An 18,317-nucleotide genomic window follows, 5' to 3' on the forward strand; every position below is an offset into this window, starting at 1 on the left:
CATGAAAAGGTTGTTATAAGTAAATTTAGACTTTCTTCTCGTTATTTCCAAAAAATATATTTGATGGGAGTAGTAAAATAATTAAAGTTTATAGCTATATCAAGTGAAGAAATATATACAATTTACATGAAAAAGTTGTTATTGATAAATTTGGACTTTCTTCTCATTATTCCCAAAAAAAGATATTTGATTCTTCTCATTATTCCCAAAAAAATATATTTGATGGGAGTAGTAAAATAATTAAAGTTTATAGCTATATAAGTGAAATTTACATGAAAAAGTTGTTATTAGTAAATTTAGACTTTCTTCTCATTATTCCCAAAAAAATATATAAAGGAAAATTTGAAAAATATTAATTTTAATATAACTAAAATCAATTTTTCAAATTCTTCTACAATTTTATATAAGTATCAACTTAACTGTTATAAAATTCTGTATAACAGACGATCTAAATGTAAGTAAAATCAATTTTTCAAATTCTTCTACAACTATCGAGAAAAATATAATTCTAACACTTTTTCTAATTATAAGTGCTAACAATTTTAATATTAATCATTTGATATTGTTTTATAGACCTACAATCTTTAACTTATGGCCTACAATCTTTAACTTAATTCATAATATATGGCTTACAAACCAAAGTATCTTTGACTTATCTTTACTCAACTTTTTATAATTATAAGTGCTAACAACTTTAATATTAATCATTTGATAATGTTTTATGGACATACAATTTTTAGAAAATTCATAATATATGGCTTACAAACCTTTAACTTATCTTTACTCAACTTTTTATTTTTAACATTTCCTTTTTTTTCCCATATGGTTTCTTATATCTATTTATAATATATATTTCATTAAATTTAAAATTTATACTATTATATATATAAAATAAAATTATCATTATATATAAAAACATAAAATTATCATAAAATAAAAATTATATAAAATTAAATTTACATAAATTTATTTGTTATTATTATTATTTATTATTTTTTTATTTAATGGCATTTATATAGTATATGTTACTATATTGGAAATTTATGTTATTATTATTATTATTTATTATTTTTTAATTTAATAACATTTATATAGTATATGTTACTATGTTTCCAACGCCATTCAACAATAGCAAAATAACAATTGAAAATAAAAATTATTGCTCCATTTTTTTGAGCAAACATGAAGATTAAAGTTGTATATCATTTATTGAAATAAAACTAAAAGAAACTTGATCCAACAAGCTCGGGATAATAGCAAGCTGGTGAAAACGGAGGTGGAATCATTTAATACAAAGTTTAATGTTCTCAAAGAAATGGGTATGCTTTCTCGTTGAGATCAGAATAATAGGTTAATGTCTCCAGATGCATATAAAGAATCTAGGTTAATTAACCAAATAAATTCCAACAAGTTTTCAAATATGGTGGAAATATAAATTCCAACAAGCTTTCAAATATGGTGGAAATATGGAAGGGGCCAACTATGGTAGATAAACTCATTCATGAATTTTATTTTCGTTCTCAAATTGGAATAGAATGGAAATGGTTAGCTAAAAAAAATTTAACAACAAAATTCAATTAAAGAGAAGAAATGTGTAAAAAAGTATTTGAAGCTTGTAAATAATTTTCTATTTTTCGGTTACTAAAAAGTTGCTTTTGTAAATAATATTCATTGTAATGATTTTAAATAAAAACTAATAAGAATGGAAGAATGAGGTCAAATTTTCTGAAAGAGATTGTATTTTTGCATCTATGGACATTATTATTAAAGTTTTAATCAAAATATTTTCCTCTCAACTATTCACAGTGTGTATTCATGTGTTTTAATATTTCTCTTATAATTTGTGTGTCTTCTTTTCATTTATGTAATTATTTGAAGTTACATGAGATATTGTGAGATGCTAAAATGAGAATCAATTTCCCTTACATCTAGAATGCTATGTTTTACACAAAAATTTATGGTAGAATCCATTTGTTTTTATCATACCTCTTGTTAAATGGTCTAGTATTTCATATAAGAAAAGTTTTACTTTGTTATTGAACCAATGGATATTATTCTTGTGCATTTTCTTCAGTGATAGACATTGCATTATTCATTAAATGCTTTGAAATATGTTACAATCTTTTTTTATTCTTCTATGATAAGAATTAGTCATATCATTGTTGTCTTCTTTAGTGTGGAGGTATCATATTGTTTAGACATTTGAAATATATAGTCCTACAACACATCATATGAGAGATAAACTAAATTAGAACCTCTCTTTTAAAAACTCGTGTTGGTGTCATGGCATAGTTTTCAAGTTAAGAGCTATCTCAAGGATACAATACAGATGACATGCTCACCTATCACTTATTCCATTGTTAATTATTTTGATTGCCATAATTTTAATATTGATGATCGTGACTCATCACATGCCTTTGTGTCACCCAGATTTGAAAAATAAAACTACTAGTATTGCATCCTCACTACTAAACAAAATGGGGTATACTGGAGGAGGACTTCGGAGAAATGGATAGGAAATTTTCATTCATATTTTTCCTAAAGCGAATCATATAAGCCATGTCTTGGATATTTTTTTATTTATAACTCATTTCCTCCCCTCCATCATGTTGAATCTAGGAAGGTGTCATTTGTTGTGAGTAGATTTCATACTTGTCATGGACCCTTCCTCAAAAAAAAGAAAAGAAAAATATTCCATAGCCACAGTCTTAATAATTCTTACGGGTACCCATGGTGTTTTCCCTAGCATATATATATAGTAAATTTTTGTAAGGAATAGTTTTGTACATTTGTATTTTACTACTCTTACAACTTTGATCACCATAACTCTTATGCGCTCTACTTGTAATTTCCTTTTTTCCAACATGTTTCTAAGTACACCCTTCCATGACTATACTTAACAAGCTTTATATGGTGAATGTATTTTCCCAAACCCTCATAACCAAATATGCTAAGAATATGCTAACAATAGGTTCAAGGGTATAAGTTTTCCCCCTTATATTCCAGCATTCGATTTGTTACATTTTATTGCAGTACTCCCTTCATTATAATTTAAAACTATATGATTTATAAAAGGGTTTCCCCTCTCCACCCTTACCATACGCACATTGAATGGATGTTCAGTCTGCCAGGTCCTTTTGGTAAATAAAATGGTGTCATGTCTCATGGCCCATGTGAACTAACCCTCCACTCGTACCTGGCTTCTTTGACTAATGACACGTTGGTTGTGTTGACATCAACGGTGGCCATTGTCGAGTGTAGATTGATGGTTCATAATACACTTTCCAACCCCCAGTGTATGAAACCCTTGATCCTTAACTCATTTCCGTTGTCACCTATTCCAGTTGTGTGGGTTGCAGAGGGTCTGTTTGAGATTTCTTTCTTTGCATTCGAGGTTTGGCTTCCGAGAGCTAGAGTTTTAAGGGAACTATTCTAGGTTTCATGGTGATTCTTCGTGCGATAGGTGTCATGGCGCAGTGTTTATATGTTCACCCTTCATAACTTAGTTCTATACACCTACGAGTTTCAAGGTAGTATGGTTCCTCCCTAACTACGGTAATGGTTACCATTATGGTTTTCTTTTTGTGAATACAATGATTTCTATATATTCATTCCTGTAAGATTCTTTGACAGCTTTTGTTGCTCCTCTCTACAGGATTTCTTCTGGGGTCGAACTTGGAAAATGCAGGTGCCTCACCTGCCAGGGCCTTCACTCTTGCACACAGTGAGATAGTTTAACTTGTTGTCGACCTCTCTGCATTTTTTTCTTCATATAATTTTCATTTCTGAATTGACACTCATCAAGCCAAGGATGCTTACAGGTACCCTTTCCAGTGAATGGCGGTCCTGAATCCCTTCAAAGGTATTCTCTAAATTGTTGAGTTCCTCTATAGTTCAATTTGTTTTATTTTCTTTCATAAGTTATTATTGATTTAATACCGAGGAATTTCATATGGTCTAATCATAGGTAATTTCTTACCTATGGGGTGTTGGCATTATGACACAGGTTTGGCGCTAGGACACAGGTGTTGTCCTTGATGGCAACTCACTCAGACAGGAGATCACAGTTCAGGCTCACAGAATGAAGGAAAAAGAGATCTATGCAGGTTCCCCTTGACCAAGCAGCATATACACGCGGGTTCGCCGACCAAAAGACGCGTATGCGTATACACGCACTTTCACACAAGGAAAGGCACGTACTTTTTGGAGAATTTGGTTTTGGTCCATGGTATTTGGACCATGGTATTTTGACCCATGGTATTGGTCCGAGGTATCTTGTCCGAAGTGTTGATCCCAGGTAATTGGTCCATGGTATTGTTTCTAAGTCGTTTTGGACCATGGTATTGAGTAAGGCCTAAGACTGTAAAAGGAGGAGGAGATAATTAGGCAAAGGCACTCAAGTATTGAATATCTAATGAAGAGCAAGATCTAGAATACTGGTCATTGGGTTATGGTGCATAGCTAGATCTGAATCAAGGAGGAACCTGAGCGCTTGAAGAAGGATAAGTTCTATTGATGGGTCAAGATCTTAAGGCTTGAAGAGAAGTATCTTTGTGTGGTTTTGATCTTTTATCTAAATAATTGGCACATGTTATAATCTGTAAATCTGATGATCTGGGTATAACTGATGTCTGAATAGTGGAAAAGGTTAAATCATCTTTTACAGATCTGTACGCAGGTTCAGTATAGCAAAGGCACGTATACACGCTAGTTCGGCATTTCAAAACTGCGTATACACAGGTCCGCCTTGCGAAAAGTGCGTATGCACACAGGTTCAACACATTGAAGTAGCGTACTCCTCATAAAATATGTTTTAGCTACTTCTGTTTACTATTGCAGTGTTCTGGGTTCTGGATTGAGTTCTGGTTACTGTTACTGTATTCTGGTTACAGCATTCAGAAAAGTGATTATTTGATTCAGTTTTGGTTGGTACAAAGGAGATTGGTTGATGCAGATATATTTGATGTTTGATTGATGTTATTGATGGATCCAGTCTGAAAAATTTATGAAATGTGGTCCCTGGAAAAAAAGAAAAGGTTTTAGCCTTCTGTAGGTCAGCACCTACGTACTAGTAAACACATCAGCTAGTACAAGAGCAAAAGGGGTTGTAGCTCCCTTCCAGGAAAATATGGAGAACGAGAGAAGGTTGTAGCCTTCTGCAAGTAGAAGCCTGCATACTGGTGGTTTTCAGTAGAAGCCTGCATACTGATGATTGCAGTAGGTGGTTTTCACCCACATTGGGTTTCCACCTTATATCTTGTGTTCATGTGTGTGATTTCCTCTTCTGTTTACTGCGCCTGGTTACTATTTATATGGTTCTGATACACAAATTAAAGGTCAACTAACTAAATTATAAGTTTGCAAGGTATACGGTGGTTTCTCTAAACACAGTTGCGTATACACGCACGTTTCATTAACAGAAGTAGCGTATATAAATCTTTTTATGGAAATGAAATATTGCTAAATTTCTAATACTGATTCACCCCCCCCCCCCAGTATTATTTTCAACAATTGGTGTCAGAGAAAGTCCTTCAAAAGAAGCTTGATCACTTGAAGGAAGATTTATCATCATGGGCAGCTACGAAAGAGAAGGATCCATTAGACCACCAATATTTGATGGGAGCAACTTCATCTATTGGAAGGTAAGAACCACAACCTATATTCAATCTCTTGGAACAGATGTTTGGGAAATCGTGGAAAGAGGATATACATTTCCATCAGTAATTCCTACAGATACGGCAGGTAAAAAGAAATATGAAACAAATGCCAAGGTTGTCAATACACTATTGGGGAGTCTGTCACAATCAGAATTTGTCAAGGTTATGCAGCTCAAACCGCCAAAGAAATATGGGACAAGATCATTTTAAGCTATGAAGGAGACAATCAGGTAAAACGTGAAAAACTAAAATCTCTCAGAATTCAATATGAAACTCTAAAAATGCACATGATGAAAGTATATCTCATTACTTCCTACGTATAGATGAGATTGTTAATCTCATGAAAAACTTGGGTGAAGAGATAAAAGAAGTTACTTTAGTTGAAAAGGTTTTAAGATCCTTGTCTTCTAAGTTTGAATCAAAAGTTTCTGCCATAGAAGAAAAGCAGGATCTTCAGAGTATGACTATGACATAGTTGCACGAAATCCTAACTGTTGTTGAAATGAGAAAAGGAGGTCCATCAGATATGAGAGAAGTTGCATTCAAGGCTTCAAGAAGAGAAGACCTCAATGAATCGGGACACAATTCATAAGGAGATGAACAAGCAAACTTTGTCAAGAACCTTCAATAGGGTCCTGGAAGATTTAGAGGTAAACTACCTTTCAAATGCTTTGCTTGTGGAAGAGTCGGTCATTATGCAACCAAATGTCCTCATAAAGATAAGCTTGATAAAGGTAAGGAACCATCAAAATGGAATAGAAAACAGAATGTGAACCATCAAAATGGAATAGAAAATAGAATGTAAGTAAGAAGAGCTACTATACGCATGAAGATAGTGATGGTTTATCAAATAGTGATGAACATGAACACGGTAATGACTATAGACTTTTGATGGCTTTTGAAGATGATGATTTCTTGGATGCTTTAGATGAAGATGGTTGCTATGAAGAAATTTCTAAGCATAAAATCTGTTTAGAAGAAAATAGTATGATTATAGATACTCTGACATTCCAACTTGCTGAAAGGAAAAAACACAATGAAAAATTAGAATGTGAAATTGTGGGTCTAAGAAAGGATATTGAGAAAACAAAAGATCTCAATCTCAAGTTTGCTAAAGGATCACAAACTTTAGATGAAATTATCAAAGTGCAGCGTTCTCCTCTGATAAAGACATGACTTGGATATACTAAAGAAGCATCTCAAGCACAGAAGCCATCAACCTCCAAAGCTATCTTGAGGCAGCAAGGAGAAGTGAACAGGTTGACAAGCGTCAGCAAAGGCATAAAGCAGATCACCAGGTAAATCAGGTTCAATCTACTTCAAGGATGAACAAAAGATATAACCAAACACAGGTAAATCTTTCTCAATTTCCTTCAAGGTGAATGTCAATGGAAACTACAATCATCAAGTCAGTAGATTCGATAATCGTAGGAATTTATTTAATGGTCAATTTTTTTCATGTCATAACTTTGGACACAAAGCTGCTCAATGTGTTGCTTACAAGACCATCATGACTAGAGAAGCACTAAATCAAAGGAATGTGACTAGGATCATGAAAAGGACCTACAATAACTTTTCTAATCTTGAAAATGAAATAGAATGCTCTATCTGTAACAACATCGGTCATGAAGATTCTGAATGCGGGAGTAAATTTCGGCAAACATCTCAGAAGGAGCAAGCTTCATTGGGTCCCAAAACATGGAGAAAGAAATAACCGCAAACAGAAATATGTGGAATAGCCTTGTATGTAGAAGGACAAGAAAATCAGTGGTATATCGACAATGGATGCTCAAAACACATGACAGGTGACAAAGAAAAACTTCAGTGATATAATGCCTTAGAAAAGGAAAAGAAGGTCTCTTTTGGAAATGACACTCCTACTGTCATAAAAGGTAAAGGCTTTGTTCTCTTAAAAGAAAAGTTTAAATCTGGAAATGTTATGTATGTTGATGGTCTTAAGCATAACCTATTAGGAGTCATTCAAATGTGTGATCAAGGAAATGAAGTAGTATTTCGATCAAATGGATGTGTTGTTCATGAGCTTGATACAGGAGAAACAGTGATCAAAGGTATAAGAACTCCAAACAACTTGTACATACTTAAGGGAGGACAATAATAGTGCTATCTAAGAAAAAATGATCAACACTAGCTATGGCATAGAAGACTGGGACATCTAAGCTTCCCTCAAATAAAAAAAAGCATGCAGATACCAGGCAATTCGTGATCTTTCGGATATCCACATTCCAGAAAATACAATCTACAAATCATGTCAATTTGGTAAGCAAACCAGAACACATTTCCCTAAAAAGAAAGGATCAGCTAGTAAGCCTCTTGAACTTGTTCACACTGATTTATGTGGTCCATCTAGGAAAAAGTCACCTCATGGAGAAGAATACTTTATATTGTTCATTGACGACTTTTTCAGAATGTTTTGGATAGGCCTTCTAAAGCATAAAGATGAAGCATTTGAAAATTTCAAAGCCTTCAAAGCTTTGGTTGAAAATGAATCAGATTGCAAAATCAAATGCCTCAGGTCTAATCGAGGAGGGGAATTTACCTAGGAAGAATTCTTCGACTTCTGTGAAGAACATGGAATAAGAAGGGAATTCTCTACCACAAGAACTCCTCAGCAAAATGGAGTGGTAGAAAGGATGAACAGAACTATTCAACAAATGGCTCGTGCTATGCTATATGAGTTTGGAACTCCTACAACCTTCTCAGGAGAAGCTGCATTTGCTACCGTCACTATTCTCAACAAAACAAATGTCCGGGTAAATAGCACTCAAACTCCACATGAACTTCGGTATGGTAAGACTCCTACTGTAAAATACTTCAAAGTTTTTGGAAGTAAATGTTACATCAAAAGGACTGATGAAAACCTTCGCAAGTTTGAACCTAGAGCAAATGAAGGCATTCTCCTTGGTTACTCTTCCCGAAGTAAAGGATATAAGTGTTATAATAAAAGACTTGGGAAAATTGTTGAAAGTATTGATGTTGTGGTTGATGAAGCAAGAAAAAATCCAAATCAGCTAAAAACCGAAGATTATGAAGAAGATGAGGACTATTCTTCCACATCAAACCAGACTAATTCTAAAGAAGACACCAATGAGGTACCAGAAGAACAGATAAGGGTAGAAGAAAAGACTCCATCCAAGTATGTTCAGAAGAATCATCCAGAGACTCAAATTTTGGGGTAGAAAGAGGCAGGTGTGCAGACAAGAAGAACTATTACAGAAGCTTCAAGTTATCTATCATTGCTTTCCTCCATCGAACCGCAAAATGTAAATGAAGCATGGAAAGATGAATGTTGGATCAAGACCATGAATGAAGAACTTGAGCAGATTGAAAAGAATAATACTTGGGAATTGGTTCATAGACCTAATGATAAGAATGTCATAGGAACCAAATGGATATTCAAAAACAAGATGTGAAAATGGAGAAGTTATTAGAAACAAGGCCACAATTGTTTGTAAAGGGTATGCTCAACAAGAAGGTATAGACTTTGAAGAAACTTTTTCACCTATTGCTAGACTTGAAGCCATAAGAATGTTCCTTTCTCTTTCTAGCTTTTAGAAGTTCAAGGTATATCAAATGGATGTGAAATTTTCCTTTCTTAATGGAGACCTAGAAGAAGAAGTATATATTGACCAACCAGACGGTTTCATCCTTGGAAATGATCCAAAACTTGTATGCAGACTCAGAAAGGCTCTTTATGGTCTAAAACAAGCTCCAAGGGCCTGGTATTATCGTCTTGACAAATACCTTCATCAACAAGGTTTTTCAAAAGGATCAGCTGATAGCAATCTTTATATAAAAATTGACAATGATAAATTACTAATACTTGTTGTGTATGTTGATGATATCATTTTTGGTAGCAATGAAGAAGCCATGAGTCAAAACTTTGCTTTGGTAATGCATAAAGAATTTGAAATGTCCCTGCTTGGTGAGCTCACATATTTTCTTGATTTACAAGTTCAACAAAACAAAGATGGTATTTTTCTATCACAAACCAGGTACCTCAAGCAGATCTTGAAGAAATATGGCATGGAAGATTCTAAACTAGTATGTACCCCTATGGTAATAGGATGTAGCCTCATCTCAAATGATGAATTAGCAGCAGTACATCAACCAACCTACAGATCCATGATGGTAGTCTGCTTTATCTAATAGGTACCTGACTAGACATCATGCATGCAGTGGGAATAGTTGGAAGATTCCACGCAAATCCAAAGGAATCACACCTCCAGACAATCAGACAGATTTTAAAATATCTTCAAGGAACACAAAACTTTGGTTTATGGTATCCTAGAGATACAGATCTTACACTTCATGCATATACAAATGCAGATTGGGTAGGAAGCGTGGATGATAGAAAAAGCACTAGTGGTGGTGCATTCTATAGGGGTTCCAGATTAGTGTCCTGGTTCAACAAGAAACAAAGTTCAACTGCATTATCTATAGCTGAAGCAGAATATGTGGTTGTTGCATCTTGTTGCACACAACTCCTTTGGATGATGCAAACATTGCAAGACATTCAGATCACATGTACTCCACCCATCTCCATTCTATGTGATAATACAAGTGCAATCAGTATTTCAAAGAATCCAGTCATGCATTCCAAGACCAAGCACATACCTATCATATATCATTTTCTCCAGGAACAAGTGCTTGAACAAAAAGTAAAATTGGAGTATGTTCCCTCCAAGGAACAGGTTGCTAATATATTCACCAAACCACTACCCAGAGAGACATTTGAATACCTCAGACAGAAGCTGGGAGTAGTTGATGCCGCATCTTGCCGTTGATGCTTATCTGTTTCAGAGAAGAGTGGTTGTACACGAGTTTCATGAAGTGTATCCGCGTACATACGCTGGTTTCTGTGGATACAGCCGTGTATATGTTGGTTTGAAGAATATCAGTGGGCCAGACTCAAGATGAAAAGAGTCTGATATGGGTCTGACAGTAATCATCTAGCATAGGTTCAAGTGGAGCATATACTTCTAATAATGTATTATTGGTATTATCTTAGAAGATCTTGGTACAATCTCATAGTTGTTTTTTATTCAAGTGGAACAGGTGCGGAGGGAGATCATGGTTGCTGGTCTGGATGCTGATTGACAGATGCTGCTGACGATAGTTGCTAATGACTATCATAGTCTTGTTTTAGATATTTTGTCGCTATGTTATGTATATCTTTTATTATCAAGGTCATGTAACGACCTATTTTATTTCCCCACTATGCCTGGGATGGATGATGTAATGTTTTTGTTTTATCATGTATAAACTTTTGATGTATCCCCACATGGTTGGGTGGATGAGTCAATCTTGGTATATCCCCACTTGGTTGTGAGATGGATGTATGTATGAGTCTTTGGTGATAGGAAGGTCATTTATGATGTATAGAGTCATGTTCTTCTTGTAGAACATCTTTTTGCAGACCTTTCTTATAGTCAGGGGGAGCATGAACAACACACTTCAACATATCACAGAATTCAGCATGTACTGAGGGGGAGCATAACCCTTTTCCCTTGATGACAAAGGGGGAGAGTGACTTGGGGTTGCCATCAAGTCCAAAGGGGGAGATTGTTGGCATTATGACATAGGTTTGGCACTATGACACAGGTGTTGTCCTTGATGGCAACTCACTCAGATAACAGATCACAGTTTAGGCTCACAGAATTAAGGAAAAAGAAATATACGCAGGTTCCCCTTGACCAAGCATCGTAAACACGTGGGTTCGCCGACCAAAATACGCTTATGCGTATACACGCACATTCACACAAGGAAAGGTGCGTACTTGTTGGAGAATTTGGTTTTGGTCCATGGTATTTAGACCATGGCATTTTGACCCATGGTATTGGTCCGAGGTATCTTGTCCGAAGTGTCGATCCCAAGTAATTGGTCCAAGGTATTGTTTCTAAGTGGTTTTGGACCATGGTATTGAGTAAGACCTAAGACTATAAGAGGAGGAGATCATTAGGCAAAGGCACTCAAGTATTGAATATCTAATGAAGAGCAAGATCTAGAATACTGGTCGTTGGGTTATGGCGCATAGCTAGACTGAATCAAGGAGGAACCTGAGCACTTGAAGAAGGATAAGTTCTATTGATGGGTCAAGATCTTAAGGCTTGAAGAGAAGTATCTTTGTGTGGTTTTGATCTTTTATCTGAATAATTGGTGCATGCCATAATCTATAAACCTAGTGATCTAGGTATAACTGATGTCTGAATAGTGGAAAAGGTTAAATCATCTTTTAGAGATCTGTACGCAGGTTCAATATAGCAAAGGCACTTCAAATCTGCGTATACACAGGTCCACCTTGCGAAAAGTTTGTATGCACGCAAGTTTGACACATTGAAGTAGTGTACTCCTCATAAAATGTGTTTTAGCTACTTCTATTTACCGTTGCAGTGTTTTGGGTTCTGGATTGAGTTCTGGTTACTGTTACTATATTTTGGTTACAACATTCAGAAAATTGATTGTTTGATTCAGTTTTGGCTGGTACAAAGGAGATTGGTTGATGCAGATATATTTGATGTTTGATTGATGTTATTGATGGATCCAGTCTAAAAATTTATGAAACGTGGTCCCTGGAAGAAAAGAGAAGGTTGTAGCCTTCTGTAGGTCAGCACCTACATACTAGTAAACACATCAGCTAGTACAAGAGCAAAGGGGGTTGTAGCTCCCTTCTAGGAAAAGTTGGAGAACGAGAGAAGGTTGTAGCCTTCTACAGGTAGAAGCCTGTGTACTGGTATAAGATTGCACCAGTACAAAATTTGTAAAAAGAAGTTTTTTATTAAAGAAAGATAGAGATAATTGCAGCAAGTGGTTTTCACCCACATTGGGGATCCACCTTATATCTTTTGTTCATGTGTGTGATTCCCTGTTATGTTTACTACATTTGATTACTGGTTATATGGTTCTGATACACAGATTAAAGATCAACTAACTAAATTATATGTTTGCAAGGTATACGCTAGTTTCTCTAAACACAATTGCATATACACACAAGTTTCATTAATAGAAGTAGCGTATATAAATCTATTTATGGAAATGAAATATTGCTAACTTGCTAATACTGATTCACCCCCCCCCCCCCTCTTAGTATTATTTCCAACATGGGGAGCCCTATAGTGATTTGTAAAGACTTTCTCCTCTTGTCGTCAAGCTAATATTATGTTGTGCTCCTCTACCAGGTCAGTCCTAGATTCTCCAGTTCCTCTAATGGCTTTTGTCCTAGTTGAACTTCCTACTTGGAAAGCTTCTCCTCTTTGGTTGCCCAATTTCCTGAAATAGGTCTTAGTTTAGATTTTTATGGCTGCCCTCTCACAGTGCCATTTGTTATAGTTTAAATGTTTTTTTTTGTTATGGTCTTGGGGTTTTCTCTTAACGAGATCTTCTACTTCTTGTAGAAGTTTTTCTATTTGTAATTTGTTTGGACATTTGTTTATGCCCTCTGTTTGGTAAGGATAACCCTCACCCAGTTGGGTTTATGAGGTGGATACAACACTATTGTACCTCAACGGTGATATTTCCTGAGTTATATGATTATTGTTATACATATTTTATTGTCGATTTATTCAAGTGTATTGTACCTTGAAGACGATACTGTTGCTTGCGCTATATGAACATTTTTCTATATATGTTTAGCTTTGAAAGAAGTTATCTTGGTTAATAGAACTTGTTTTGCTTTACTTCGTATTCTAGCACATGAATGGTGTTGTAACGTATGAACATTTTCTATAAATTGCTCCTCTGTTTCCTTTTCTCTTGCTACAATAAATATTTCTAGAGATATTAGGAGTTATGGTTATGAATGTCCTGTATCATTATAAATGTTAGGTAATTTTCTCTTTTCGCTTGGGTTTCTTCTGATTCAAATAGGGGAAGGCGTAAGAGTGATCAGCTCCCAAACGCCTCATTTTAATATTGTAATTGCTATGATGGTGTCCTAATTTTAACTTGCGGCATTCGCCTTTATGATCTTTGTCTCCCTTACCTTCATGTTATGTACTCATAATACTTGCTTTGCATGTGCATGTGTTGTGACCTCTTTATAAAATCGTTTTCATATGGATTTACTTGATTTTTCTAGCTTTCTCAGTTTATTTTATACCAGTGAATCTCTATAGTCAACTTCAATTATAGTTTTGCTCAGCTTACTTATGCTCAATAGCTTGTTACATAGAGATTCATAAATTCTTCTTCAGAGTTTAGTCCTAATTGATATAAATGTATCTAGAATCCCTCTGGTTTATACTATTATATTAGTATGGGTACAGGTCACAGTATGGTGACTAATTTCATAGGGCATCCCTATTGTCCATACTTAGTTCTAGAAGGACACTTACAGTCTCCTTCCGTCATAGTTATTTATGCTCCACTTTCGCCAAGTGTGTCCAGCAACAATGTATGATATGGTGGCCTACAACCCTTGGCTGCCTTGAGTGGAAATTAGGTTCCTAACAGATTCCCTGTTTCAATCTCATTCCTATACATTAATATTTTATTATTTTCCTACCCTTTCATGGTTTTCATACTAAACATGTCTAAAATAAATGGTGTATTTCACTCAGAAATCTCAGTAAGCATAAGTTAATAACAATGATATTCATTGCATGAATCATTCAATAATCATGCTCAGTTTAACTGCATATTCATCGGAAATCAAATGTATGTTTTAACGCAATAAGTATATTATGCGTCAGTTCATAATATCAAAGTCCAAATGCTTTATTTGTTTCTGTACAATAATATGTTCCATAATACCTACGAGGAATTTACTTAAGCATGATTTCTTTGATTTGTATGTTCAATCTGCACAGGGAACCTAAATAATCAAATATAAGAACATGCATACCACTATAACCTCTATTTAATAAACATACAGCTTTCAATATACACAACTATTATGCCTCACAGTAGAGTAGACACATAATAAAACTCTGTAACAGAATTTATAACATAATCAAAGCACGATAATGGACACACTATTACCAGAATTTCAATTTATGTAACCGAATCACACTAATCAAAACAATTTTCCTCCCAACCATGAACCTTTTCTATTGGTTCCCCCAAAGCTGAGATTGAACCTTTTCCCCCCAGAATCAACAACCCCTATTTGTCTGGTATAGGTTTTATTTATATTTTTCTTTCCGAGCATAATTTTTAAAATGATGTCCCATTTTTTGGGAATCTGCTTATCCTCATAGCCTAAGGTTTCTTTTTTGATAAAAGGATTCTTTTTTCCTTTTTTTCATCCCTTAAAGCCCGCCCTTAACTGCTATGGTGCTTTTCCACCCCTTTCAGTGTTGTTTCCCCACCACACTAGGTGATTTTCTTATATTCCTTTCTCTACTTATCTAGAAAATCACCTAGTTCTACTGCAAGAGGATTTTTCTTCTAAGTGACTTGGGAAAGTTCCGCGTTTTTTCTGCTTTTCCTAATCTGGTCCCTTCTCCATGACAAAGGCTCAAGGTAATGATATCAATCTCCTTTTCTTCTTTCCATCTAATTCATTTCAACCATCTTAATTATTAATTCCACATAAATAACTACATTATCATAAACATGACTTGGCTAACTTGCCATTATTACCAGTATTTTTACTACTAATTATACTGTCTTAGTCATTATGACTTTACAAAACACAAGAAAAAGAGGGAGATTACAATACTGCATTACTAGAAGAGAAGCCCTTTTCTAATTGCGTGTGCATATTGATGATAATTTCATTGCCAATGAGAATGTTTTTCATGTACATGGGTGTAATCCTATAAGTGTACCTAGGTTAGAGAACAAAGAACAGAAATTTAAGCATAAGAATCAATGAAATCTACTAAGGAATCAGAGTTCATAAAAACCTGGTAGCTATCCACTCAATTCATTACAAAGACAATGTGAAAGGCTAACTATTGGGATTGACTATGGTTGGATTGAAGGATGGCCATCGCATTATTTTAATATATTCTTGCAAACTTCATTTCACCATGTATCATTGATTGTGTAGTCATACAATGTTATCTTGTTTGTTTTTTCTTGCTACTACTTCCTAACTTACGATTTAGGGGAGGAGTTTGATGATAGAGATTGTTGGCGTTTCTTTTTTGTGTAGACAACTGATCAACTAGGTCATGTTATCTCACTATCTTGTTTATAGTATTTCCTTATTTTTGTTGATGGTGACAATGTTTAAATTTCTTTAGGAGTGGTTTTCTAGGTTTGCATACTCCATATTTAGACCCTTCAAGGTCTAAAGGCCTCGTTGTTCATTTGATGGTGGTCACTTCTATTTGAATCATTTTTTTAGTTCTTTACCGGGGCCTATCTAAAGAATTTATGAAGTGGCTATACATGTTTTCCTTTCTTTTACCTCTGCAACATATTCTACTGCATAGTTCAACCAAGTTCATAAAGGATTCTTGGCTCCCATATTCAAAAGTTTGGTACTTTCTAAATGGAGTTTGCTTATGTTCTTTCCTTTTAGTGGATCATTGTGAGATCCACAGATCCATCTCCATGATTTGAGCACTAACATCTTTCTCTCTTTTGGAGAGGAGTCTTTTTCCTATATGGTTTCCTCCTTTTCTCTGCTTATGAAAGTTTGTACTTGGGTACCTTATCAAGGCTTGTTGTGAGGACTCAATCTTTCTTTATGTCTACTTCCTACGTTTCGTTTTCAAGGGGGTGTTGACATTGGTATTTTCCAATGCTCATCTTTCTTTCGATGTGCCAACGGTTGTGAGTTGTAAGGTTTAGTAGGAGTTATTATCCACCTAGTTGTCATAGCTATCTCTAGGCCTCTTACATGGTTATATATGGAAGATATATTTGTGTATTTTTCACATAGAATGAGTAATATATTTGATACTTTTACATGTAAATTTGGCAGAATTTGAATACCCAAAAAGTTTTTCAAATATTGTCTCTATATGAAATCAAAACTATGTTTTAAACAGCAACGAATCACAAAGTCCTCCAAATTAAAAAAAAACAATTAACCAATGCCAATTGGAATAGAAAAAATAAGCCTTCGGAAAATCATTTAACATTTGATCAGACAGTTGTTTCATAGATGATTGTTTCACAAACGGTAATTGTTTCACAGACTACCGACAACAGTAATCGTACAACCCATGCTTGACCATCAAAAATTAATTCTCGTATCTAAAGTTATTATAGCCATTTGAATAGACTATTCTGCCTACACTAATTGTTATGACACGCATTTCATTGCTAGGCATTAGATGTCGGTATGTTATCTTTCAATATTATTTGGACACTCTTCATTTGAGTCAAGAAAATAGATATAATATGATATGCAATGGCCTTATCATTTTGAAATGGATGAAGAATTATGCAAGAGAACAACAATCTGATTACATTTTTCAATCAATTTCCATTAATACGCACCCTCATCACAATCTAACTAAATGTTCAGTTACATGCAATTATTTAGGTTCGACTAGATTTTATATAATGTGCATTGCAAGGGAAATTATGTGAGGAGAAACCAGGCCTGGAATTTTATGTTTTCTAGAATGATTTTCACCTTGTCATCTCAAAATGCATTTAAGAGGTTATTATAAATTTATTCTTATTAAACATAAAAATGATCAAACAGAGATTTATTTATTTAAGTTGAATTGCTATAGTATGGATGACTGTTATAGGCTATAATTGTAATGTTGGTTTGAATTGGAGTATTGATTTTAAATGTGATTTAATTGATAAATTATTAGTGAAATAAGTGATTCATAACATATACCATTAATGTAATGATGTTAATAGTAATTAATATTATTATTAATAACGGATTAAAGTCAAAATAAATTATTATTGAAATAAGTTAATTTGATTTTTTTTGGGGTCATTACATTGATCTTATATTGATTTTAACTCTGGTCTAATGGATAGAAAAACAATCTACCCAGTAGTGGAATGTTATCACGGGGAATATGCCTAGCTCAATTAGGTTTGGAAGCCACTTATGATAGCTTAATTTTTACTAATTAACTTATACACTCAACTCTTTCCCATAAAATTTGGTTTAATTTTTTCTTATCATAACTCAGTTGTCAAAGCAATAGTGGGTCACTGGCTGCTATCCTCCAATGCAGGCTGATTCATCATTGTTATTCAAGGAAAACCACACCACCTAGAGTTACCACGATGGTGATCCTTAAGACTTAAAATATCAATATGCACAATATCTGTATTATATTCATTAAAAATAAGATTACATATATACACGAATGTTGTCTCAAGATAGGGAGACTATTTTGGACACATAATATGTTGGTTGATGAAATCTCTCAACCACACACCAAATTAGGAAATGGATCCTAACTACTAGGAACAAACTCCTTTACTTAGTGAAAATCACAACTAGAGACAAGTAGGAATTAGATATTCCAACACTTCCCCTTAATGAGTACTTGTCTCGATATTAGTTTGCAAAATCTAGTTGTGGTCAAATATACCAAAAACGAATATGGTGATGTCCATATAAAGGAGCAACCATCCACTGGAACGCATGGGTACTAACCGCTACAACCTCCAATATTGTAGGATGTCCTTCGCATACATGGTTGTTCCAACCATTATAACTGCACCTGTACCTGTAAATCCCCCTCCATCATTGTTAACCTAGGTTTT

The sequence above is a fragment of the Pinus tabuliformis genome, chromosome 9, assembly GCF_031772625.1.
Source record: "Pinus tabuliformis cultivar Carrire ecotype Pingquan chromosome 9, CPIR1, whole genome shotgun sequence".
In the NCBI taxonomy this organism is placed as follows: domain Eukaryota; kingdom Viridiplantae; phylum Streptophyta; class Pinopsida; order Pinales; family Pinaceae; genus Pinus; species Pinus tabuliformis.